The sequence below is a fragment of the Otolemur garnettii genome, unplaced genomic scaffold (genome assembly GCF_000181295.1).
Source record: "Otolemur garnettii isolate 467f Iridium unplaced genomic scaffold, OtoGar3 scaffold00052, whole genome shotgun sequence".
Lineage (NCBI taxonomy): Eukaryota > Metazoa > Chordata > Mammalia > Primates > Galagidae > Otolemur > Otolemur garnettii.
The window spans coordinates 12,292,640-12,318,404 of NW_003852447.1; the positions used below are offsets into that span (position 1 = coordinate 12,292,640).

The 25,765-nt window shown below is 43.3% G+C and overlaps 1 protein-coding gene across 1 annotated transcript in view; it reads left to right on the forward strand.

The window, feature by feature from the left end:
• The first annotated feature begins 1,786 nt into the window (after nt 1-1,786).
• STXBP6 (syntaxin binding protein 6) overlaps nt 1,787-25,765 on the forward strand; it is a 254,299-nt gene continuing 230,320 nt past the window's right edge. Inside the window, exon 1 of the mRNA XM_003791994.3 lies at nt 1,787-2,054. The gene's annotated coding sequence lies outside the window, so the exon portion shown is untranslated. The remainder of the gene's footprint in view (nt 2,055-25,765) is intronic.

The following is a 25,765-nucleotide window of genomic DNA, read 5'->3' on the forward strand; positions in this document are numbered from 1 at the left end:
AGCTTAGAAGTTGAAATAAAAACAGAATTGCTATTTCAAAGATGAGGAAAATGCAGCTTGCCCATGGAAATCTGCTGGGGAAAGGACTGAGGATTAGAGCAGGATCCTATAGCCCCATTGATTAGCCCCACCACTTGTCTCTCCAGAGATACGGAGAACATATGTGACTTTATCAGGGAACTCTCTCTGATTTTCATAAACCTACAACAGTAACCATGCCCTAGGTATCTCCATCCCCCGCCCCCAAAACCACTTTCCTGGGTCTGCTGCCAGGCCCATCTTCTTAGAGTTCAGTATGGATTACCTCATTCTCTTCCCCCTAGCATCTTTGCTAGCTCCACACAGCCTATAAATAAAGTGCGGCACCATAGACTGGCAATCAGACCCTCTGCCTGAAGCCCCATCCACTACTCAACCCTTGTTCCCACTTCACTATGTTAATTCCTGCCCTTTATAGTCCAACCAACACCTCAGCAGGGCCAGGCTAGGGGTGAGCTGGGACACAAAATTTAAGGGTTCACCAAAGGACTCAGTAATCAAGGTTAACATTTTAACAAACAAAAAATGCCAAAAACGCATGATGAAAAAAATACCAAAATTTCAAACAAAGACAGGGTCAGCATTAACTGGTTTTTCCTTTTGCGTCACACTCCAAAATACTTTCTAGGGACGTCATTACTGATTCTACAGATCCCCACTCAGATCCCTTTGCTACTGATCTTTCTCAAAAGTTAGTTCTCACATCCCCTTTCGACAGGAGTAACCTCTCTCTTCTTGAATACTCGAGCATTTACATGTGCTCTCTACTGTCAGGAAAACCTATTTCCCCTAGAAACTGGTAGCACTTTGAAGGCAGTCTGAATCATCTTGGATCCTTTCCAGCGCCTTTCCAAGCCACAGTGGGCACTCAGCACCTCTTTGCTAACGGAATGCAGAATCACAGCTCTCAAACCCATGTGTCTGTGGAGCTCAGCCAGAAGGAGACCTAGACGTGTTCTGTTAGGTCCAGAGTGCTTGGAAAAGGTTTGAGTTTGTTACTAATACTTTTAAATAAGGATATTTTACATGAACAAAAAAATCCAGCTATCGTTTCTTGAAAAATCAAAAAATCTTACAAGTCTAGGTCCAACTTTTTTTTTCTAGACCTTTTTCTTGCCTATTTAGGATGTCCTATACGATGTGAATACAAGAGGCAAGGGCACGTATTTTTGCACTGTGGCTGAATTTACGGGAAAGCATTCAGGTCCACCCTCTTGTCTGATAGCAATGGGCATTTACAGCCGAACAATGGCCCTGCCTTTGAGGCTCTCTCCAGCTCAGCTCCTACCCAGTTCACTCGTTTGCATCGCCAGCCAGGCCCCATGAGCTCTTCTTGAGTTTGAGACCCTAAGCATAAAGGAATGCGTGCACCATCTAAAAACCCATCTGCTGGGTCCACTCGTTCTTTCCAGGAGAATAAATGTTTTCTGGTTGTCCTTTCCAAAATAGTCTTACAGAGAGGCTTACAGAAGCAGCCCACCTTCCAAGCCCACAAACTTCCCACAGGCCGTGAAACTCGCAGTGGCCTTGACTCACTGACCAGTTTCTCCCTGGTCCTTTGCTCCAAGCTCCAGCCCCTACCCTGGCCCTGCCCTTTCCCCCTCTTCCGGGCGCTCGGTAGCCTGGGGCGCGTCCAGGCCCCCAGCAGCTGCTCTTTGCCCCGGGTTAGGGCGCTCGGGCTCGCCCACGGCGGCACTGGGCATGCTCAGAGGCAGCCGCGGGGGCAGGTTCGCTTCGCGGGCGCTGGCACTCGGCGGCTGGCGGGCGCACAGCTGCAGCTGGAGCTCGGGCGCCCGGAGTTAGAGTTGCCTGGAGTTTCCCCCCGACCCCTCCCTCTTCGCGCGCGGCAGCGGGAGCCCGCGCGGGAGCCGCGAGCGGCGGCGAGCCAGCACCCGGGTCGGCTGAGCCTTGTTCGGAGCCCGGAGCTCCGCGCGGGGCAGCCCCCGGGGAGGAGCCTCATCGGCTGGGACGCGTGCCGCGCACTGGCACGGCCGGGACACGAGCCAGGCTGCACGGTAGGGCCCGGGCGTGGAGACCCGGGTGGGCGAGGCGGAGGCCAAGCAGGGTCTGGGGGATGTGGTTGCAGCCGCCGTGGCTGTTGGGGCGCCTGGCCCTCTGTCCGATGCGGCCGGCCAGGGTAGGGACCTGGCTGCGAGGCTGGAGGAGTAGGCAGACGCCCAGAAAGATGCTTTCAAGTTGGCGGGTGGCTGGAGAGGGGGCTGCGCGACCCGGCGCAGCTGCTTTGTGCCAGCGGAGAGGGACTCAAGGTCCCAGCTTCGCTCCCAAACTGGGACCCAGTGTGTGGGCAGGATTGGGCAAGCCGCGGAGCGGAGCAGTTTTCTCCAAGAAAAAGTTGAGGACGAAAGCCTTCTTTCCTCACTGCCCCTGCGGCAGGATGGGCCCGAGGGTGCCTCCTTGGGACCCCTAATTTGGGGAAGTCAGTAGGGCGCTGCATCCCTAGGCTGAGCTCCCTTACCCCTGGAAGAAACCCGCGAATCACCCCTATCTTTGGAGTCTTCTAGGGAAATCATTGCTTCCAAAACTGAGGCGGGCTTTTCTGGCGGGCAAGGCTTCCTTACCCCAGGGCGCTCAGCACCGGGCAGCGACCCCTCTCCAAACCTCAGAGGTGGTCAAGGGCGCCTGGTTCTGAATTCGCACTGGCGTTGCACGGCAGAATCCTCTCTCCCTCCCTCCCTCCCTCCTCCCCCCCATCTCTACACACACACACACACACACACACACACACACACACGGCGGGCAACGTGGCTGGAGTAAGTGGATAGCAGGAATTTCCCTCTAGCCTTCCCCAGGGTTTAACCCCACCCTCCTATCCCACCCCATTCATCTCCTCAGAGCGCACTACCTGCAGGTGGACAGTTGGAATGACATTGTTTCTTAGGCGAGGGTGCCTGGGGTGTATCTGCCTTTGGTTCAGGCACCAGGACTTCAAAATGAATCCCTCTCTTTCTAATTTGCCTCCTAAGGGACTAGGTGGGAAAGAATAGGGTCGGTGGTTCCACGGGAGCTTCCACCTCCTTCCACCGGCTTCTAAATCGCCGTCCGGGCGACCCCAGGACCCTGGGACTGGCATTGTGCAGATGGCAAGGGTGTGGAGGATGAGGACGTTTTCCCCTGGCTCCACTTTTTTCACTTCTTGTTTTGAGTTTTGGGGTTTTGCCCGCACGCTAGTCAGAGCTGCGCTGTCATAACCCTGGGGGTGGAGGAGCTCCAGCCGCGGCAGTGAGCCGCTGTTCGCCTCGGAGGCTGCTAGTGGGAACCGGTCCAGAAATGATTATGCAGGCTAGAAATATAACTCTCCCTTTTTTTTCCTTTTTGGCTGAACACCTTGGCTGTTGAGTTTGTGTGTTAAGTTCTTAAAGGGACACCCTCACACTACTCAAGTCCCGGGTCGTAGGGGCTCACCATTTCTGCTGCACGTTTTCCTCTGATTTTTCCTTGGGGCAGACTGCTTTGGGGCAGATTTCCAGCTGTGGGGATTACATGGTGTATAGCTACACGGTCTAGAGTCAGACAGACAAGAGTTTCAGCTTCACAGCTGATGACGGTGCTGATGGACAAATTACTGGCCACTCTGAACTTTAGTTTTCTCTTCTGTCAAATGGGGATAATTGTGGCCTTATCTCCCTTCCCTCCATTCCAGATTTGTTGTGAAACTTGGATGAAATAATGGAAATTAAAAGTGCTAAGAAATTTTAAAGCACCATTCAAGTCTGAGGTATCATCTCTGTGCTCTTTGCTCAATTATTTGAATTAATCCTTAATTATAACAAGACAGCTGAGTCTTTTCCCTTCTATCCAGTCCTCCTCACCAAGTGGTTTAGTTACTTGAGTCTTTGAAAGTCACTATTTACCTGTTTTCCTACTCTATGCTGAAATTCATCTCTCTTTTGATTTTGAGTGTTAGAGCTCCAGTCCTCATATTTATCTGAGGGAGGTAGCAATATGAAGATCAGGAGATGACCAGGTTGCCTTATCAGTGTTCATGGTCCTGGCCCCCAGAATTGGCACATCAGCAAGGCCTTAGCTTGAGATGTGAGGTTGATGAAGAAGTCAGCAGAACCTGGGAGCTCTCACGTGACCTCTAACAGTGACCTTGAACTGAGGATTCAACCCAGGTTGGGTGAAATCAGTCTATGAGAGTAAAAGTCAATGCTAGTGAAAGGCGAGAACAGGTGAGTTTGTCTGGGACTCAGTTCATAAGGGTGTGAGCCCACGCCCAGGCTACTCCAGGTGCTGGGTCTTCCCTAATCGTAGAGCAGCAGTTCTCACATAAGAGATCAGAAACACCTGGGGGGCTTGATAACCACAGATTAGACACTGCACTGCCAGAGTCTAATTCTCTAGCTCTAAGGGGGAGGTCTAAGCATTTGCATTTCTAACCACAGTAGAACCTCTGTAAGGTGATCACCCAAGGAACTGGTCAACATATGGAGGTGGTCAACATAAGGAACTAGGCCTGATTCATACATGTAGTGCATGGACTACCTTATTTCTTTCTTTTGGGGACCTCAGACGTTTAAGCAAAGAAGATTACATACAGCTCTGACAGCTTGAATCTTATAGTTGAATCATTTAGGAGCAAGTCTGAAAAGAACTTGCATTGTTTCCTTCATCTTCTTTGAATGGACAGCTTATCCAGACCTTGGGGTAGGTGTGTGTGTGTGAAGTACACCCCCTTACAGATACACGTTGGTAGTTAGATCTGGCAAAGACTTTTTGAAGGAAGGTGACATTGACAGTGGCTGTGACCCTCTCTCTCTGAGGGGGTGGAAGGCCAGCTTGCAGGGACAGCTGTACAGTGTCAGTGTGGTGTCCTGTGTAATTTAATTTACCATCAAGTACTATTTTGACTCAACCCAATCTTAAGCTCTTTTTGTATTCTCCCAAATCGCGGTTCTGTGCTGAGAGCTTGCTATGACTTATTACGACCTAGATTGTGGCCTTGAATTTTAACTGCTATGCATCAAAGAGGCTTTGGGAACCTGCTTGAGTCAGGAGGGTTTCTGAAATAACATCCTAAGGAAGAAATAAAGTTTACATAACGTAGCACCCAAACAGACTAGGTGTTCGAGGAGGGCAGTCAGCACTTGAACTGGTGTTGTGCCAAATGGGATCCCAGCTGACCATCATGCTTTATCTAAGCCAAACATTTGTGCTTTGTTTTAGTTTTTGTTTTAGTTTTAAAATGATTAGCACTAGAGAAACCTATCAGTAAATCAAAAACCTATTCAAAAACTCAAGTGTACCACTTAATGTTCTAGTAGATAAAACTTCAAGGCCCAAACCTGTCTTCCTGACAGCAATTAGCACTGGGTGAAGGAATAGCCCTCAGGTTGTCATTCTTAAGATTCGTTAGCTGATTTAAATGTTTTCTCCCACTTAATATAAGTAGGGAACATTTCTATTTTAAAATTCCTTCCCATAACTTGATGTTTATATTTTGGGTGTTACCCCGACTTTTTGCTGCTGGGATTTTTTTTTTTTTCCCGGTGTGAGGGAAACCTCTTATCACTGTTGTTCACTTTTTTCAGTACATGGTATCTTTACTCCCTTTAATAAGTTTGTTGTGAGATAGTTTTATGACACTTTATTTCTCTTTGGTCATCAAGGCTGTTTTCACTGGGTCATGAAGAGTCAAGGCAATTCCTAGAACACCCTTCTCAGCATTCCTAGAGGGAGCATTTAAACTAAAACCCCGGTTAAACTGGACTAGCTCAATTCTAAAATACATGTTTCTCTCCCATTTCACAAATCCACATGGATCTTAAAAACTATGAACACATTTAATGCATGGTTTCTTTTTTGTTTTCTTTTTCTATAACCTGGCTTGTTTATAATGGAGTGTCTACCAATTGATGGCATCCTGAAATAAAGCAACTTTAGTTTCCTGCCCCGGTAGAAGGTATGGTTTCTACTCCATGCTGCCAGCTGATAGAATTGAATGTCAATTAAAAAATAATAATTGAATGGCAATTGAATTAGCTCAGCAGGTCCCACAGTATGTGGAAGAAGGCTGTTGGTGTGGATGTTAATAGGTGTGCTCTTTGGACAAACCAATTTGGGAAGCACTGCCTATTATCTTTTCCTCTTACAGAGATTTTCAACATGTGCATCATTATATTAAAGACCCTGAGAAGCCTGACAGTTAGCAATATCAGCAACAATAACTTGTTTATATTTATTCAAGTCAATGCTTCTCAGAACACTGAACATTTTTAGTGTTACATCTGTATCTTTCAGGTCGCCATGATTAAATTAGTACATTGTGACAATTCTGATACAGGCAGTCCCTGGCTTAGGAATGAGATAGGTTCTGTAGGTTGTTTTTTAAACAACATAATGTTTATGGTTTATTTACGTACCAGGCAAGGGAAGCTGCTTCATAACAGAATCACAGGCTGATTGGCCAATTTAAGGGTAGACCAGAGGCTGTAGGAGATGCCCCGAAGTGACATAGTTTAGTAGGAGGAATACGAGTAGACAAATTTCATTTTAATCACTGTATAATTAAATACTGTAAAAGATACAAAACAAAACATCAAATCTGGAGGAGGGCGGGGAAATTTTCAGAAGGAAAGATGATCTTTTCAAAGGTCATTCAGCAGCAGATGTGATGTCAGTCTGCTGTGTAAAGATGCTGGCCAGAGCATCATTCATCAATGGAGAAGATTCATAAGACGTTGGGCTCTGGAGCCAGACAACCTGTGTTCAAATCTGCCCCCTTAGAGCTGTGTGATCCTGAGACATTACATAACCTTTGAGTCTTGGTTTCCCATTTCAACAACGCCATTCTCTTTTTGTAGGATAAATCTAATGATATTATCAACCAAACAACTTTGCAAAGTAAAAAATTTTGTGCTGAATTAGGTGGCTTGTCATAGGGACTCAGACATTTTAACCAAGAAGGTACAAAATTGGTTGAAGAGTCTGTGAAACAATATGATAAACTGAGTAGCAACCTGGACAAAACATCTCAAGAGACTGATCAGAGATGTGAGTCTCTGAATATAAGCAAAATTTGTTTTCCTGAACATTGGGCATCTTGCTTAAATAAAAGGGAGCAAGAACTTCAGTGTTCTATAGGTTTGTTCTTATGTTGAATCTGTAAGTTGGAACAGTAACATTTACCTATTATCTGTATTAGCCCCCATTTGTAATTGTGGATGTTTGTAACTTGGGGACTATGGATGAGGTGGTTTCGCCTAGTGTAATCCCTAAAGTGTAGGGCCATTCATTAAATATAGATATTAACTGATGAATGTACTCTGAAAGTGATTGCTGGTTTTTTATTTCACTGTAGAGAGGTACATTTTAAGCGGTGATGGCTAAGAAAATCTCCATGAGGCTGGGCATGGTGCCTCATCACTGTAATCCTAACACTCTTGGAGGCTGAGGCAGCAGGATTGCTTGAGCTTCAGGAGTTCAAGACCAGCCTGAGCAAGAGTAAAGAGACCTTGTCTCTGCTAAAAATAGAAAACCTAGCCAGGAGTTGTGGGGAGCATCTGTAGGAGGCTGAGGCGAGAGGATCACTTGAGCCCAAGAGTTTGAGGATGCTGTGAGCTGTGATGCCATAGCTCTCTTCCCAGGGTGATAAACAAAAAACAAATACAAAGGAAATCTCCATGAAGGAGCTGTATTGTGCTAATGTAAATTTGGGTAGCATCTGAGATTGGGGCATCATGAAGTGGGAATGCCAAGACTTGTTTTTGTGACTACATGTAAATCTCCACACATACAAGAAAAAAGAATGTGCCTAGCATGGTGTGGTGAATCTGTGGTGGTGGCCAAATCACCTATTCAGATCTTTCTTCATTCTGTAAATGCACTGACGTGGCAGATCATTTCTAGTGTTCACAGGAGAAGGAGTTGAAGGTTAGCAGGGGGGGAGGCACAGCACTCAGGATGGAAGCAAGGGGGTGAGCATGGGACAGAGCTTCCTGGAAGTATTCCTTAGTCCTTAGGTAAAAGCAAGTCAAAACTACACTGAGATACCACTTCACACCCACTGGATGGCTAGGGCCAAAAGGACCAGTGATAACAAGTGGATGACGTGGAGAAATCGGAACCCTTCCTTATACATGAGTCTACTGACGGGAATGTAAAATGGAGCAGCCTCTTGGGAAAACAGTTCAGCAATTCCTAAGAATGTTAAATTTTGGCTACCTAATGGTCAGTTCCATTCCTGGGTATAGAACTGAGCACATGTCCATTCATATACTTGTATATGAATATTCATAGCAGGCTTGTTCTGAAGAGCCCTAAAGTAGAAACAGCCCAAATGTTCCTCAGCTGACGCATGGGTAAGCAAAATGTGGTACATCCATACGCTGGAAAACCATTCCGCCATAAAGAGCAGTGAAGTTTTGATTCATGCAGCAATGTTGACAGGCCTTGAAAACATGCTACATGGAGAGAAGCCAGGCACAAAAGGCCACATACTGTGATTCCATTGTGAAATGTCAAAAACAGGAAAATCTGTAGTGACAGAAGTAGATTAGTGATTTCTAGGGACTGGGGAGAAGGGGGAATGGGGAGTGAATGTTGATGGATGTGCGGTCTCTTTTAGGGGTGATGAAAATGTTCGGGAAACTAAATTATGGTGATGCATGCACAACTTTGTGAATATACCAGAAACTTCAGAAGGGTGAATTTTATGGTGTGTGAATTACATCTCAGTAGTAAAACAAAGAAGGAGGAGAAGGGGGGAGAAGAAAGGGGGCAGCGGGGAGGGCATCTGGGATCAAAGGAGGGGAGAGGGAGGAGGCAGCTGGGGCCAAAGGAGGAGGGGAGTAGTCACCAGGGGTTAGGTTTCAGTCTCAGGTCAAATTTTCAGGTACTGGGACAAAAGTGTCTGGATTGTTCTTTTTTCCTTGTTTGTCTTTGCCTCTTCTAGGATTGTCTTGTTACTCTCCCATCCAGGAGTCCTTTCTCGGAGTCAAAAGGGTTTTGTTTCAAGTTGCTCCTGAGTCAGTGGGACAGTTTCCAGGGCAAATGCCTTGTGATCTTTAAATTTGAGTGTGTTTCTGGATGTCCCTCTGGAGACGTGTTCTGTAGTTAGGCTCCTTGTGTGACCCACCAGAGGGCATGCTGACTGTGCTGCTGGTGTTTAGCTTCTCTGTGAAGATTGAACTATGCCAGGCAATTTAGGGTCACCTTCTAACCTAAGTCCGAGAGTTGTGATAATAAATGCGGTTTAACCTACTGGGGCTGAGGCATTTGAGCCCTGGGTAGAGACACTCTCTTTCCAGGGTGGTGTAGCTGTGCTTCTCAGACACGTGTTCAGGAAGCACTTGCCATCTTGTCAGAACGTGGATTCTGATTCACTGGGGTCTGGGGTGGGCTCTGATATTCTGTGGTTTTAACGAGGTCCCTCAAGGTGGACACTGTTGTTCTATGGATCACACTTGGAATATAGAGAGGATGGCTTTGGAACAGGGTAGACTTGGGTGTGAAACATGGCTCCGTAATCACCGTGCTGTGGCACCTTGGACAGGGTAAGTCACATCCGAGCCACAGTCCCTTATCTGTAAGGTCAGAGTGAGACTGATGGTGGCATAGAAAGGGGCCTAACATGATGTGCCTGGAGTGTTAATTGTTATTTGCCTTCTGCCCATAGGGGCCAAGAATTCTATGGTGAGGATTAAAGAACAAAATGTATGGAAGGAAGCCAAGGGGACAGTGGTTCTCAACCTTCCTAATGCTGTGATGCATTTTCATTGTTACAAAGGGGTCATGACCCACAGGTTGAGAACCACTACAAGGGGAAGAGCTTTTTGATTTATGTGGGTGAGGTTGATGTGGGGAGAGGATGAAGGAGACAGGGTATGAATCCTAGTTCTCAGGACAAAGTTGATTTGCTTACTAATTTTCAAATTACCATAGTTTAGGTAAAGTCTGCAGGCTAGTCGCAGCTGAGTCTGGATTATTTTTGGTCAGCATGTTGAGTCTTTCCTCTGCTGTCAGGGAGTCAGTTTCTTTTTGACCCAGTGGGTGCTGCCCCGTTCCTGGGTGTGGTGGGACCTGCCCACCTTTGCCTAGCTGCTTTCCATTCTCTCTTCTTGACATTTATCTCATATGAAAGCCAGAGAATATAAAGGGGCCTAAAATGCAAATCTTTGAACTTCATTAGCAGCACGAGTTAAAGTTTCCGGGGATGAAGTTGAAATTATTTGCTTAATTGTTGACTTCGGAAAATCTGGGCCTTTTATTAGCTTGCCTTCCATGAGTCTATTAACTCTGGGAAGATTCCATTGAATTAGGTTAATGGGGAGCAATTGGTGAGGAACTAAAAGCTGACATTGGCTGTGATCCTCCCACCCAGAGCCTGTGCCACTTACCCTCCTGAGCCACAGCTTCCTCTGTCACTGTGTGGGACGAGTTTTCATGCTACTGGCCTGCCTGCCTGATGTGGTTGGCTTGTGGGCATGGTGGGCTCTACGACCATGCACCCCTGCAAAGTACACCCTACTCCTCTGCAGTGCTGGCTTCCACTGTGTCCCCATAGGTTACCCAAGGTGAGTTAGTGGTGGTTAACTTTTGTTCTGTTTCTGTCTCCTGTATCTTTTGAAGTGGGAGGAAATAAGGGATTGTGTTTACATTTCAATTAAGTCAACGTATCCTTTTAACTTTCTCCTGGGAAACAATATATACAGATTGTTTTTAAGACTTAAACTAACAAAGCCACAAGTGCAATAAATCAAACTAGTTTCCAGTCTTCATATCTAGACTTTCATCACTTTCCTAAGAGTAGTAATTCTACCCTGTGAGAACCCTGTTCCTTCTTGTTTGACTCTTTCATGAATTGGGAGGTTTGAGTCTTTAACATTGGTGATTTCAAAGAAAAGAAGATTGTTCACTTTGTTAACAATGCCAGGATGCTGCCCCAACAACAGATAATCAAAGATAAGGTATCTGGGTTAAAGCCTAATATGTTAGGCTTTACTGGGACTTACTGACCTTCCAGAAGGTGGAAGTGGTGTTTAGAAGTGAGAATTATCTGATTACTTTGCAGGTGAATATGTGTGCTACTGTCCCATCACCTTCCATAACCAACTAAGCTTGGTCACATAGGGTCTATATAAGCAAGCTGTTCTTTGTTTCGAGATTGCATAGGACTGTGTTATCTCATTCTGTCTAAGCTGAAAGCCAGAAGTCCCTACTGGTTGAAAAGTTAATATTATTCTTGAAGAATTTAATGTACCCTATCATTAAATAGCAATAAGGAAGCTGTCCTGTGGTTGAGAAGAAGCTGGGAGTATAAAACTGGGTATTCCTGAAGTAAGTCCTTTTGGAATTAAATCCTTATACAACTGTAACAATCATTAAAAACTCTACCTTGAAGACACGAAGTTGATACCTATACAAGAGCTTCAAAGCTAATAAAGTGGACATTTCTCCCAGTTTCACCTACTGAGAAATGAGACTTCCAGATCCTTTGCTGATATTTCCAACCACACACCCACCAGTCTATCTACTAGTTGATTTTTAAACATGGAACAAGGGATTCTAAACCCAGATACCTTCTTTAGGAATAGCTTTTGCTCTCAAACTTTGTTCTCTAGACTGTGAACTCCTTCCTCAGTGTACCAATCCCGCATGTCTGGAATACAGTAAAGACCCAATAAAAAAATGTTGAGCTGGATAGATGCTTTTCTAATGGGACTCCCCTTCAGTATTTAGTCTTGAGTTTTGTTTTGTTTTTTGTCAGAAAGAAGCCATTTTTATTTGACATTTACCTAGAGAACCCTGTTCTTTCTTGTTTGACTCTTTCATGAACTGGGAGGTTTGAGTCTTGAACACTGGTGATTTCACAAAAAAGAAGATTGTTCGCTTTGTTACAATGCTGGGATGCTGCCCCAACGTCAGATAATTAAAGATAAGGTATTTGGGTATGCTAACATTGTACACCATTCTAAGCACTTTACAAATGTTGATTGCTTTAATCCTCGCAACAATGAGAGGTAGATACAGTCACTTACGTTTGTTCTGTAGCTGACCCGACTGAGGTGGAGAGAGGTGAAGTAACTTCTGTGAGGCCCCACAGTAGTATGTGGCAGCCATCAGCAGACTCCCCTTTTGTTCCTGCTTCAGCTCTCAAATGTTACCTCCTGCCCTTTGTCTAAGAGTTGCTGAGAAATGAGATCAGACATGGCTTTCCATCTCGTGTCCCCTCCCTCCTTTGTGCCCACTGCCAAGTTCTAGGAAAATGTGACTAGAGTTTGTAAAATAGAGTATGAGGTCTAGAACTGTGGTCCATTCAAATGGGCCCAGGTTTGGGGAGAGGCCAGTCACAGAGACTGTTTAGGATAAACCTCTAATCATAGGCCCCTGAGGCTGTCAGGTCACAGCCATGTGACCAAGGCCAGTGCCTGTCAAACCTTTTGTACATGTGATCACCTGGTGTCCTGCTGAGTTGCGGGTTCTGATTCACTGGGTCTTGGGAGGATAAAGGGAGTTAAGAGTGTTTCTAACAGGCTTCCAGGAAATGAAGGAAGCTAGTCCTTGGACTAAAACTGTAAAGGAACTGAATCCGTGTGGGGCTGAGCCTGGCATTCCAGGCACCTCGTAGCCTGAATAGGGCCTAATTCCTAACCTGGGACCACGAGAGCCCTAAGACATCCAGAGACACATATGCCGAGAAACTTCAAATTGCATGAAGAGAATCAGAAAGCAGCTCAAGACAGAATGAGAGCAAAACTGAGAGCATAGAAAACTTGATGCCTCCAAAGTGAACAGTGCGTATCATTTCACATGAACTGGGAAGCTCTCTGCTCTTGATCTAAAACTTAAGATAGAGCAGCTCTGGTGCCACAACTGTGGGAATGAAAAGGAGGATGACTTCCTATTTGAGTTCAAAATGAAATTTCGTAAAGAATTTGTGCTACTGACCCCTCCCCCCCCATTCTTAAAACTCACCACCAAGGCTCCTCACACTCTTCTTCAGTCTCCTCAAGTTCTCCCTGCCCTTTGACCCTCTGCCGTGGTATGACATAGAATGAATGTTGGGATATCTGTTTATGGTTACAGAGTATTCTCGGGGTGTCTCGTTTGATTATTATACTTAATAATTCAATTTTTTTAATAGACTGTTGGCCAGTAGAGTCCAACTCCTTCAGAATCACAGGCTCACAAGCAAAAGAGTTGGGAGCAGGTCTGAAGGGGGGAACGTGACGTGGTGTTTCTTATGCTTTACCCCAGGACTGACTGCTGAGATACATTGATGCCAGCTGACAGTTTCAGTGGCGCTCCCTTGTTTGACCTTGCACAGGAAGAGGAATCTAGATGGGTCTGGTTTCTTGAAAAAATAATTTTATTGAAGTAATATAAACACAGAAACAAGTACAAATTTTGTGGGTGCAGTTTAGTGAATTTCCATGTAAGAAGCACATGCATTTAATCTTAGATGAAATGAGACAGCGACCCCGGCACCCCCACACCCGCCCTCCTGCCCCCTGCCAGCTGCTTCTCCATGGCAGCCACTGGACTGACTTCTCATACTTTTGTACTAACCTTTAGGTGGCTTTTTGTTTTTTAAAAATTTTGCATTCATTTTAATTTACAAAATTGTACATGTTATCGTGTACAACAAGATCTGTTGATACACACACCATGGAATTACCAAGTTGAATTAACATACACATATACTACTCATATATTTATCATTTAATTGTGGCAAAAAGACTTAAAATCTACTTCCTTCACAATTTTTAAGTATGCAGTACATTATTACGTGTGTTAACTGGAATCCCAATGTTGAGACTTATTCCTCCCTATGAAACTGGAATTTTGTATCTTTTTACCAATGTCTCCCCAGTTTCCTACCCCCACCCCCTTGTTACCACCATTCTACTGCTTTTTCTATGTGGATTCGTATGTCTGACCACTTTCCCTTGATTTTGTTTGTGAGATCCAGCCACACTTTGTATGGGGCAGTAGGTCATTCATTGTTGGATGGTGTTCTGTAATATGAATATGCCACGGTTGCTGATGGTAGACGTTTGAATTGTTTCCAGATTTTGGCTGGTTATGAATAATGCTGCTGTGGACATTCATGCGTGTCTTTTGGTGAACACAGGTTTGCATTTCTCACTACGTGTGTGGGTGCGGGTGTGTACATAGGATGTGAGTATGTTCAGCTTTTATAGGTACAGCTGAACAGTTAGTTCTCCAGTGTGGCCTTTACGCTCCTATCAGATGTGAGTTAAGGGTTCTGTTCCTCTACATTCTTGCCGACTCTTAGTGTAAGAAGTTATTTTAACTTTAACCATTCTGATAGTTGTATAGGGGGTCTATGATTATGGTTTTAATTTACGTCTCTCTTTTTGCCATTTGGAATTGGGCGTCTATGTATGTATGTATTGGCAATTTGGATTTTTTTTTTTTATTAAGAGACAGGTTCTCACTCTGTCAGCCAGGCTGGAGTGCAGTGATGATAGCTCACTGCAGCTTTGAACTCCTGGGTTCAAGCAATCCTCCTGACTCGGCCTCCCAAGTAGCTGAGACCACAGTTGTGTACCACTGCCCCTCCATTACTTTTTAAAATTTTTTATAGAGACTTGACCTCACTATGCTGCCCATGCTGGCCTTGAACTCGGAGGCTCAAGCATCCTCCTGTCTCAGGCTTCCAAAGTGCTGGGATTATAGATGTGAGTCACCATGCCTAGACCAATATAGATATTTTTGGTGAAAAGTCTCTTGCTTATTTTTCAATTGGGTGTTCTTTTTTAAAAACACAAAAAGAGATCCCTGGAACATTTGTAAAAAGTGTTGAAATCTACAGTCATGGGGGATACCTGTCACTAATAGTGATTTGTATGCTCAAGTGTTTCAGGGGTAGGAGGAGGAGGACAGGAATGGTATGTAGAAGCATACAGCCTTTTAGCAAGGAAACTAAGGGCACAGGGCCCAGGGCAATTGTAAAGTTGTGAAACCACTGAAAGCTTAGAGCCTTGTAACCTGCAGATGAATTTGCCTTTTGTAGAAGTCACTCTGGATATAAACCAGCTACAAAAGTATGGCTGAAAACGTTTTGGAATTGCTTTCAGTGTATATCCTTTAAAATATTTTAGCTGCTTTCAAAATGACTTTTGAGCCTGTATGTGATTTGGAAAATAGCAAAAGACCTCTCAGAGCCCAGTCCCATGAATAAGGAGCATGCTTCAGGGATGACTAAACATGGGGGAAAAAAAGGAAAGCATTATTTATGAGACTTGTGTGTAAAAGGGATGCAACTTCCATTCTTAGGTGAAGACTGCAGATATTTGAAATGTTACTGGAGGGTAACTGAAGAGGGTCCAGCCACCTGTCCCTGTCAGCCAGTATGCAGAGACAGGGATAGGTCTACCAAACTTTGTCAGAAGGCCAGTGATTCTGGAGAACAGCGAGAGTAGTCTTTCCAAGATGGCTCTGTTCTTCAACTTTCAGAATCATAGTTTTATACATAAAAGTTTAAAGTAAAAATCACATCCAGCAATAATTGGCATAACCCATGACCCAAAACAACATTCCAATTTCAAAGTTAATCTTCTAAATCAATTGCCCTAAACTACTCAAGATATACACTTTTAGGTTAAAGCTGAATTTATAAAATATGTAAATTCAAGAACAGGATGCAGGAGGTGAAGGTCAGCTGTGTCGTCTCAGCCCTAGCCTGACTGACTCTATCTTACTCTCACTACATGGGCTTTCATTCCTCACTCCTATTATCACCTTTCATGTCTATGAAATAGATTTTAAATAGAAATAATTATGATTTATTGTATTTGTCCAGGGATTGAACTTATTCGGGTGAGGGATAGGTTTAAAGTTACACTAAGAATGTGTAGTACAGTTAACAAAAGACACCAAGGGCACATTAGATATAATAACAAATAAAGATGTCCAAAAATAATATACTTTCTGTCCTGACAACTGAAGGTTTTAAACCTCATGTTTGCATGGTTCCGTCCAGTTTGAGTTTGCTAGCTTTTTTAGGGGGATAAGGCTAGATGTGGAAGTGATGTAATTTAGACACTTGTTCATTGTAGGGGTCACAAGTAGGATGTCCCAGGGGCCGGTACACTTTCCCTGGATTTTTTTGTCAGGTCTTAAGTTTTTAGGAGAAGCTGATCACTGTCTGGAATGTATGTAGGTTTTACAAAGCAGAGCAAGGGGTCTCTTTTTTGGTAATTCAGAGTGTTGGCATGGCATACTATAGGTCAGGAGGTGGCAGGATGTATCGTGACAAAGATCAAAGGTCATCTGCTGGAGGCCTTGTAAAGTCCAAGGGCCATCTTGAGTGGCGGGTCTAAAGCCAGTGCAAGGTCTTTGATCTGGGTGAGTCCATTATTGGAATGTTATTGGTCCGTTATTGGTCCATTATTAGGACCTGGAAGCTCTATCTCAAAAACTGCTCCAGGGTAAAGAAGTAAACAGAGGCCTCTGGCTTCTTTACACTGACGGAGTCAAGGTTGTATCCAGGGTAAGAGGATGAACCCATTTAGTAGTCACCTACAAATATCTGTAAGCTCTGGGTTTTGAAGCTAAGGTTTGCACGATGAGAACATTAGCGTTCTTATTTACAGCCTTAGCACAGTTGTTAAGATAATACTTAGTTTTAAGAGTCCTTATAGAATTGCTCTAAAGTTCTGGGCAATCCAAGTTAATATTCCTGAAACTCAATTGGGTGTGGGCCACTTATAAGGCCCTGTTGCAGCCACACCACTTCCTGGGAAATTTTTTATTCAGGTTTTAATTTCTCCTGAGGTATCTATATAGACATAGTGGATACTGCACAGATTCCTTCCAGTGTAGTCAATAGGAAATCTAGCACTGATTTTCTAGGAGTACCTGGGCTAGCAAGTCAAGCGATCTTTGTTGAGCCCTGAGGCTTTTGTAGTTTTTTCCCCACCACTCTTACGGTTAGCATCAAATCTCTTACAAATGACTCGGACATTTTATGGAACATAACATGACTTTAAGGTTTTAAGTTACTGAAAAGATAGATACCACAACATAGACACCATCCCTTAGGTCCTCCTGAGTCTCACATAGCCACGTGGCATCAAAAATGGCATCAAAGAATAGGACCTATCTGTGTCCTTAATTCATTTGCCAGGTACAGAGTTCAAGACAGCAGGAAGACTGGAGGATTCAGTTTCTCCCAGAATAGCCAGGGGGCAAAGTTGGAGCAGGGAAGAAGGGGCCATATGGGCTAGACTGTGCTCTGCAGCTTTTGGCCCAGGCAAGGAGAACGTGTCCCCAGCCCTCACCATAGACACCTGTCTGAATTCAGAGCCTCAAAATCAAGAACATAAGCTCACAATGAAATCTACTAAAATTTAGAAATGTTACAGAGGTGACACTTCTATAATCTTTGAACATCTGAAGCTTAATAACATTTTTAAAACTATTTTTACTTATCAAAGAATACTAAAGTCACCTGAGCAAAAAGCATTTGAGTTCCTTCCTGTTTTCCTCATAAATATTAAGTGCTTGCTTGTTCTTACTTTTTTAAAGCCAATTAGGCTCTTCCCTATTTGGGTAGTGAAATATATAGACACATATAGATACACAAACACACATAAAGACAGAATTTATATTTGCTGACTTTTAAACATACATTTTTGTCTAGACTATTAATCTGTTCATTAATTTATCTCAGCAGTTATTTTAAGTTATTTTTCTGTTAACTATTTTTGTACCCTGTAAGTTAGATATATAAAAATAGTTTTACTTGTTGTTTTTAAACTCATAAATTCTACTAAGAAAGAACAAACCTAAGTTTTTTAACCAGACTTGTTTTTTTAAACAATGTAACATGATTATAATAATTCAAGGATCCATTCAAAGGCCATTTTTTTCTAGAATCCAGATGATACATCAGCTGGTCTGTGTTATGGTAGAATTTCACTGCCTTTTAGTTACAGGAGGATACCCATACTAGACCAACCGGACAGAATATGCCCCAATGGACTGTCATTGAGGTTGAGCTCCCATTATGCAGATTAGACATAAAAACACCAGATTTCTCGAGAACAAAACCACAACTGACAAGAACTAAAGTTCTCAGCATGTGACCAGAATAAAGCAGGTGATTAGTGACAGCAGGTGCATGAGAGCAGAGCCCCAAGACTCTCAGGAGAAATCTCCTGGCAGTGCTGCAAGGAGGGTTGAAGTTCTGCACTCCCGGGCCCATCTGTTCAGTTGACCACTAGGCTTCCCTCATACAGCACTTACCAGAGCAGTCTAGGGGTCCACCTGTGATCACCAGAAATGTTGCCGGATGAAGAGAATCCGGCCACCTGTCACTGTCAGCCAATATGCAGAGATGGGGATACGTTCACCAGACTTTGCTAGAAGGCCAGGATTCTGGAGAACAGGGAAAGTAGTCTCTCTAAGACTGTTCTGTTCTTTCATTTTCAAAAATCATAGTTTTATACCTAAAAGTTTAAAGTAAAAATCATGTTAATCTTTATCCTCAACAATAATAATCAGCATAACCCATGACCCAAAATAACTTTCCCATCTAAAAGTTAATCTTCTGAATTAATTGCCCTAAACTACACAAGATATATACTTTTAGGTTAAAGCAAATTTACAAAACAGCAGGAATGGGAGACATGAGGTGAAGTCCCATAGGACCTAAATTGACCAGACCAGCTGTCTGACTCCATCTTATTCTCACGACGTGTGCTTTCAGCAGGAGAGAGGAAGGCACTGATTTTGTCAGTTCTCTTAATCTGGACAATAATTGATGAGGTATTTACCATTTTGAGTATTCTCATTTTATAGATGAAACGTCAGGGGTTTACAGCAAGAAAAAGGACACAGTTTAGGAGTCAGACTTCACTGTCTTACCTTTTCCTTTTCCCCACTCTGCCTCTGCTCTGACAAGTGTTGAAGGAATTACAAAACTGTCATAGGCAGAAAAACATGTGCTGAGGGTGAAGGTCTGGTTTCCTGGGAACTCGGCTTGGCCTCAGGCCTCTGTGGGATGGAGCTGTGTGGGGACAGCAGCTCCACTTAGACTGTGTCAGGCTTCAGGCCCCTCCTTCTTCCCAAACATGATTCCTGGGGTCCTGCTGGTCACAGGGCCTCTTTAAGGGCTTGCAGTGTCCTGCCTGGGCTTCATCGTCTGATCCACAGGCCTTACGGCTCCTTTTTCTTCCTAACTGGCAAATGCCTAGCCAAGAAATAATTTAAGATATATCAACGTTGGAAATTATATTCTGTGTAAAAAAAGTGTTTGGATAGATAGTTGTATGAAATCTGACCAGTAGAAACAGAGTATTGCTTAGTTCTTAAAATCCCCCATTGGTTTTTCCTGAGACACAGTGGGTTAATGTCTTTGGTGTGGAGAAAAGAATGCCTAGATGGATTGCCTTCAGATAGATCCTGGAGTATTCAGTTTCCCCTGTGGTGGGAGGAACCCAGGAAGCACACAAAAACACAGGTCACCATCCCAGTGGCTCATCCTCATGCCGGCTGGCTCACGGACCCACCCGCCTGGCCCTCTTCTATCGAGAGGAAGCCGTTGACTAAAAGCTAAGGCCAAGGAAAGCAGAACTACAAGCTATTTTTCTGGTTTAAAGCAGTAGCAAAGAAGCCTCTGGACTTCTCTTGAGGCTTCATGGTTGAATAGTTTCTTCCTTTGGTGGTTTCTTTCTTGGTGACACCTTTAATCCTGCACATCCTTAGGTTTTGTGGCAGAGTACTGTGCCATGGGTACTTACGAGAGTCAAATTTCCTATGCAGATTATAGTTCTACTTCATTTTCACACTATTTTCCCTAGACAAAGTGAAGTTTCTAAGAAACAGAATATGAGAACGTTGTAATGAAACCCTCCTCTGGTAAGATACTCCCTATCCCATGTTTCGTTGCTGGAGCAGATTCCCCAGCAGGTGTGAAGAGCTGGTGTTCCTAGGGAGCAGTTGTCCCCCCGGTGGCTGTAAATATCTGATGTGGCCTTCTAAATCCATTTTCCTACTGGATTATGTTACCCTATCCACGTGTGTAGGTTGTACAGATCAGAACTGGACGTGACAGGTGGACGTTTGAACTTATGATTCGCCGCCTGCCAAAAGGAAGAAACTTATAAATAGTACTTTGTATTTTGCATTTCACTGTGTACTGAGTAACACAAAGTGTACGTTGTGCTAGGAGGGGTAAAGGACCTCCCACATCCTTATTTTTTGAGTGGGTGTAACTAATGACTAGTTCCTGGATGTGTAAGGAGGATGTAGGTCAGCTTCCACTGCTGTATTTGGCAGAGGTAGGGTAAACACTCTCTCCCTGTAGACAGCCATGTTACCTTACAGGTGCAGCTGTCTAAAGTGCTTTTCTTCCCAGAAGTTGTCAAAGAAGTTTTTTTATAAGCCTTTGGTTTAGGAACAAGGAGCTCACTTCGGTGAATACCTGAGGCGTCCTCCATGTGATATTAATTCTATCAATAGTTAATGGTTGCATGCATGTAGTGTGCCAGGCAATGGTGCCAAGGACATTTTGTGAATTCTTTCAACTTTCCTAAGGGGATTGTTGCTGTTATTAGCCGTGTTTTTCAGAATCAGAAACCAAGGCTCAGAGAAGTTGGCCCTTGGTCCCAGGGTCCGACCACACCATGCTGCATTGAGGCTGTGAGTGACTGGTGAGTGTGGCCAGAACCTGGGGCTATTCCAGAGAAACCGATTATCAAAAGAGAGATCAGACACTTATTAATAGGAAGTACATCAAGATGAGTAACTTCTGTGTTTTAAATATGCTCCGCTTAGGTGAGGGATAGAGAAATTAACTGTAGAGGATTTTGAGAAGAAACATGTTTTTGAAGGAGAGAGACTCCATTGACATTTTAAAGAATGGGGGAAGGTATGCAGCTTCTCACAGGGTGATGATCTATATCCAGAAAGGCTTCCGTAGAAAGGTTTGGTACTTGTCCCAGGATGTTAGGGAGCATTTTTACTGAGAACAACTCTTTCAGTAGGTTTGTGGGTATTACCAATACCTCCTTCCTCTGTCTTTATCTAAAGCAGACTTTTAAGGCCATGCTCCTATGCAGAGCCACAAGGGACATGATGACACAGTGCTATGTTGAGGTGAAGAGACCCCAGGGAATTCCTTCTTTAAAACCCTGCAGAGCTGTTTATCTGCAGCTTCTGCAGGCACCTTTTTCATCTTTGTTTTGTATTGACCTTATCTCTGTCTTTTCTTTCAGCACCAGTATGCACTTCATGTAAAAAAGATTTTCCATGGTGAGGAAAACCATACAATTTTTCTTCTTTTATAGATTTTTTTAAGTATCTGGATTCAAAAATAATTCATAAAATATTACATGACAACTTAAGTGTTCCATGGGTATACATGTTTGAGGGGACATGGGCTAGTCAAGGAAATCAGGGCAGCTTTCCTAAGGGAGTGATGATGAACTGAGATCTGAAGGATGGGTCGGAGTTAAAGAGGGGGGAGATTGCATTACAGAGGTGGCAGAATGTACAGAGGCCCTGTGGTGGGAGGGACATTGGTATGAGTGAGGGGCAATAAAAGGCCTGTGTGGCTGGGAGGCCCCTATGGGGATAACGGGTATGAGACAGCTTTTTCCCAGGAGCTGTGAGGGTTTCTAACATGAATTTGAAGTGATGAGATGGAGAAGATTCACTTTGGTTGCAATAAAGGAAATGGGTGGGTGGATAATAGAGGTCCAAGGGAAGATATGGATGGACTAGTTTATAAGATTTTGCAGTAGTATAAGAAGAAATGTGGATACCTTGACCCGGGTGGAGGTATCGAGAAATGGAAAGACACGATATGGCTGGATGTGTCAATGGTTTGGAAAGGGTGAGGTGAGAAGGACGGAGGCACCAGAGACAACTCCTCGGTCTCTAGCTTGCATGGTTGAATGGTTGTGGTGCCATTCTTATGGACGATCCTCAAGTAGATTGTAGACTGTTTGATAGCAGGGTCTTTTTCTAAATTAAGTTTGAATCCTCACCCTGCCTCATAGTAGGACTTGGTTAACTTTTGTTTAATGTATTTGAGTAGGCTGAGTTTCTTTAGAATGATGGCATGTGTGCTTGGTGGGAAGCAGCAGTTAGTGTACTGGGTGTAACTGGGATAAGAGAAAAGGTCCCTAGTTGGAGTAGAGTCCTATAGAGAGGTGTCTTGAATTTTCAGGAACTACTTCCAGATCATTGTTAACCTCTCAATACTGAGAAATTTGTATTTTTCCATTTATGCTGGAATCAACCCTTCAGATCCTCAGTTTCTCCATCTGTGGGATGAGCTTAGTAACACCAGCTTTCTGGGGTGGCTGTGAGGGTCATGTTTAATAACTGAAATGTCAAGGGTTTTAAGTTAATTCTAAGATTCTGTCCATCTGCACTTGTTTCCCCTGTGGTCCTCCCCACCACTAGTGGGCACTGCAGCCCAGAGGGCACAGCCCCATGATGACAGTTGACTGGTAGATGAGATATCTTTCTTGGGTGAGTGCTCATTCTTAGGTAAATACCTGTTTCTTTTCTTCACCCAATCCTTCTGTAAAATGGTGAGTCAGTGGGTGTGTTTTTGGTTGATGTGATTCTAAAGACTTGAGGAGAGATGAGTGAAAGATAGTTTAGATCGAGTTTCTGATTTATTGAGATTGTTTTTAGAGTTCAGTTCCTGGGGTGCTCAAGGCTCTTAATTAGCCCTGGGTGCTGAGTGGGCTGAAGACAGGTGATTTCTTAATCTCAGTCCTCAAGGTGGAGCAATGTGAGATGACAGGACTCACCACTCACCTTCTTGAAGACCAGAGAGGATAATTCCAGTGTGGTCGTTGTCATTTGCAGCAGTATTCCCACAGTGCTTTATGCCTGAAGAATAGAATGCCTGCACCTTGTTTGGGCTTTGTTCAACACAATTTGCCTCTTAGTTTTTTTTTTTTTTCTTATTTGCATCCATTGTATTAATATGTTTTATATTTCAAGACTATTTTTTTCTGTCACTTTGAACATTCTTTCTGTCTGTATTTCTGTCTTTACATTATATTTATTCTGTATTTTCCACTCTTTGTTTTCTTTTAAAACATAATGAATGATACCCTCATCCGTTTCATCCTTTAGCTGGAAGCAGGGCATTTCTTAGGTTTTTCCTTAGGGCTGAGAGTAACCTTGTGGTATACCTATTCTACTGTGTTGATCTGCTTTTCTAAGCATGGTATTGGTAATAGCACTGTTATTCTCTTAAATTGTTACTCTCTTAAAATAACTAGAGATAATGGGAATAATAGCACATGCCAGAATATCCTTGTTCATCTTCTACATTGGGAGATATAAAACTGAGCAAAAAAATTCCTTGGAAGATCCATCTAGGCATCTTTCAAAATATTTGGTATTACTTGTTCATTTTTATTTCATAAACTGACATTTTCATAAAAGCAGAAGTTTACTCCTGTGCTAAGATGATTGAAGCAGATTTATTGTCCTCTATTTTCTTTGATTTTTTTAAAAAAAGCTTTTATCTTATAATTGAAACAGGGAACCCATCTCTTCCTAGAAAGGATCTGTTCTGTGTCTGTGATAAAAAAAAAAAAAAAACCATGGTTTTTAAGCAAGAAAAGGCCTTAGATGTCTAGTTAACCATTTTGTCTTCATCTCATACTCTCAGCTTCCTACATACCTCTGTTTTCCAGGTTAGGAAACTGAGTCTGTACAGTCCTACCGTGAATCAGTAGTAAATCTAGGACTCGTGATTCCAATCTCTTGATTCCTTGGCTCATTGTGATTTTCTAGAATATTAAAATATTTCTGAGACTCTTTATTTTAAAATCTAACTTTCGGTTTAAGATCTTTCTGTTTTAGATATGGTTTCCTTGCTTTATGTTAGCCAAAGCTTTAATTTGTTCAGTAGAAGGGGAGCACTAAGCAATGGTTTTATCTTGTTCTAAAGTTATATAAATATTTACAGTTCTATAAATAATATTTACTGAATTTGGCAATATTATTGGTGTATATAAAAATTAATTTTGAAGTATACTAATATTTTGTGTCTTATCTAGCCAAATTTCTACTTATAGTAGGTGGTATATATTGAAACATACTGTCCCTTCTCTATCATCTGGGTCTTTATGAGGAACAAATGCCTGAGCTTGTGATTTTTTTTTTTCCACTCTGAGTTTGTGTAGGAAATCAGAATGTGTCTGATTAATTATCATATAGGGTGTCAGGAAATTCTCATAACAGTTTAAATCCACCTTAATTAAAAATAAAGAACATGTTACATAACAGCAGGATTTTGTTCTTTCTTTTGGAGAAGAGGTGGGAATCCATGAGTCAGATGAAGACAGGCCACAGCAGTTTCAGAAATCGTGAGGATTACATCCTTTAGACCCAAGAGGAGCGGATTAGAGCTGATCAGTGTTGTCAGCCTTTACTGTGTGTTGGTGTTCAGGTGCATATTGAAGCTATATGTAACTGGTCATCTATGATCTAGCTATTTCCTTTTACAAGCTGTTTAAAATCAATTCTCCTCTTTCCCTACCCAGCACAGTGACCGTTTTGTGTTCTGCTTCTGGGAATGAAGTACCCTTGAGGGAGTCGTGTCATGTCCTCAACTCAAGGTCTTAGAGTCATGAATAATTGGCAGATATTGGCCTCAAAAAAGGGCAAGAGACTTGCTATTAGAACATCGAAGGCTTGTAGTGGAATGCAGGTGCTGAGACGAGAGCTGGGAAGGAAGTGGCCAAGCTCGCCTGGTGAGCTGATGAGCACCTTGGCTTCCTTTGCCCATTTGGCTGCTCCCAGGCCTGCTGTTTTCTCCCTTTAAAGGGCACAGTGCTGTGTAAGGCCTTGGTCAGACTGGATTTGGAGTACTGGGGCTGTTCACCTTTGCTCCTCCAGCCTGTTGAACCTCTCCACCCCTCTTTCCCAACTTACTCTCTCCATTGTCATTTATACTGTTCTGAAGGGCTTGAAGTGTTGCAGTGGCCTTGACCTCCTCATCTATCTTGTATCTTGGCCATTGTTCCTCAGACTTAGTCAAGGATCACCACCTCTTGGAAGCCTTTTTGAACATTGAACTTCTACCCCAGGCAAAGATGGTCTCTTCTACCCCTGAGTCATGTGTAACTTACTGTGCTCAAGTCTGATTCTTTGCTTACACACCTCAACTGAAAATTTGAAAGCTGAAGCTGTAACTTGTACACTATTTATCCCCAGCACAGTGCCTGATATAACTTAGGCACCCAGAAGGGGATGGATGGATGAGCAGTTGGGGGCACACTCAAGAATTTCTGAGAAGGGAGAGAGGGAGAAAATACATTTTTAGCTGGGATATGTGGGAAAGGCTTTTGGTGTGGATCAGAGTTGTTTTTGCTCCGTGATCTCTGAGATGGATATTAGAGAATAGACGTGTGTGTTTTGGAGAAGGAGGCTTACCTGTGCCATTTATTTCAGTGTCAACCCCAAATAATTGGCAAAGGATGACATCACAGTCATTTAGCTTTCCTTCTAGAAAGCTCTGGAATCTTTCTTGAAATATCCAGTTCTTTATGTATCAAGTGGGATAGTAACTTTACTAAATAGGTTCTATTACTAATGCAAGGATTAATTGAGACTTTCAAAGTACTCAGCTCCCTGCCTTGCATGCAATGAAGGCTCAGTAGGGTAAATGCTAGCTAATTCTGTTATTATTGGCCTCTGGTGTGTGATAAAATCAAGTAGTGCCTTTTATAAATGTTCTCAGGCAGAATCCTGCTCC